The 1,592-nt window shown below is 33.4% G+C and overlaps 1 non-coding gene across 1 annotated transcript; it reads right to left on the reverse strand.

Moving 5' to 3' along the window:
* Nucleotides 1-1,234: 1,234 nt before the first annotated feature.
* LOC134543840 (5S ribosomal RNA) lies at nucleotides 1,235-1,353 on the reverse strand. Its single transcript, XR_010077289.1, has one exon. It is a non-coding gene; the product is annotated as a 5S ribosomal RNA (ribosomal RNA).
* Nucleotides 1,354-1,592: the final 239 nt, after the last annotated feature.

Here is a 1,592-nt window from a genome sequence, read left to right on the forward strand (position 1 = left end):
GATGCAAGTTACCAAGAAAAAAAATTTCAAAAAAAAAAAATACATAACATGTTACACAATTTAACTTTATGCAAAACATGAAGCAGCTGTTATCACAAGTCCATTCAACAAATTAACAGTTCAATTTCTCTATTATCAATCAAATTAAAGAATAGCTTCAGAGGGTAGGTAGGATATTCTAGAAGAATTTTTTTTACTGTTTTTTTTTTTAATACTGGTAAATTGTTTTAGTTATTTTCTGTGATATTAAGTTGTAAAGTTTTACTCCCAAGTAATTTAGTCCATTTTCAAATCGCCTAGTGTTATGTTCAACTATCCTCAATTTACTAGCATTTCTGGTGTTATACCTATGTGCGAATATCTAAAAAAAAAAAAAAAAAAAAAAAATAATAATTTTTTTTTTCTTCTTTTTCTTAAGAATGAATAAAAAGTTTCTAGAACGTATTCATTTATGGCAGTCAGGACTTTAAGTTTTTTGAATTTTGGTCTGCAGTTAGATGATTTTTTATCTTTTGTTATTATTCTAATAGCTCCTTTTTTTTTTTTTTTTTCCCCCAATGTTATATGGCAGAAAGAGTAGAGCTATGGCTACTGTGACATCATGCATTGATGGGAAGGTTATTGTTGGATAACAAAAATTTAGATGATATAATTTTTATTTTTTTCCATACACAACACATTGCAGGTACAATTTTACAGGTTACAGCTGTACCACCTCTAGTATTGCTGCCGACCATCCAACAAATGAGCACACTAAACAGGCATTGATGACATTGTTATCAACGTCTTTTTGAATCTCTCATTATTATACATAACTGCCCACTGAAACAGAGAAACTTCAAAATAGGTGTGTGTGTGTGTGTTTATATATATATATATATATATATATATATATATATATATATACATATATACATATATACATACATACATACATACATACATACATACATACATATACACTTATATATTTATTTTTTCACTTTGAATTTTGTATGAGGTATACACATGCAAAGATTCACAGCTACTGGGTGGGTGAGTGAGTGAGTGAGTGAGTGAGTGAGTGATTGATTGATTGATTGATTGATTGATTGATTGATTGATTGATTGAGAGAGAGTGAGTGTGTGTGTTAGGGGGGGGGGGGGGGGGAAATGTGGTGATTGTGGGGGAAAAAAAAATTTAAAATTGAAATTTTTAAAAAAAAATTTTTTTCTGTAGGGTGCAAAATAGTAGTGCCAACGGCACGTGGTGTTCCCAAGCGGTCACCCATCTAAGTACTAACCACGCTCGACGATGCTTAACTTCGGTGATCGGACGAGAACCGGTGTGTTCATCGTGATATGGCCGTTGGCAATGATATAGATGTTTTTTTTTTTGCAGTTTGTATTTGCCACTCGAAATAGCTATACCAGGTGTGATTGTTACAAACAACAGGAGAAATCGTGTAATGAACACTCTTTTACTTCCCCCCCCCCCCCCCCCCCCCACACACAACACCCACCACCCTCACCATCCCAACCACCAAAGCCCTCTTCAAAATACACTCTCACACACACACACAAACCCACACTCTATAACTGATGAACATTAC

Source organism: Bacillus rossius, unplaced genomic scaffold (genome assembly GCF_032445375.1).
Source record: "Bacillus rossius redtenbacheri isolate Brsri unplaced genomic scaffold, Brsri_v3 Brsri_v3_scf22, whole genome shotgun sequence".
In the NCBI taxonomy this organism is placed as follows: domain Eukaryota; kingdom Metazoa; phylum Arthropoda; class Insecta; order Phasmatodea; family Bacillidae; genus Bacillus; species Bacillus rossius.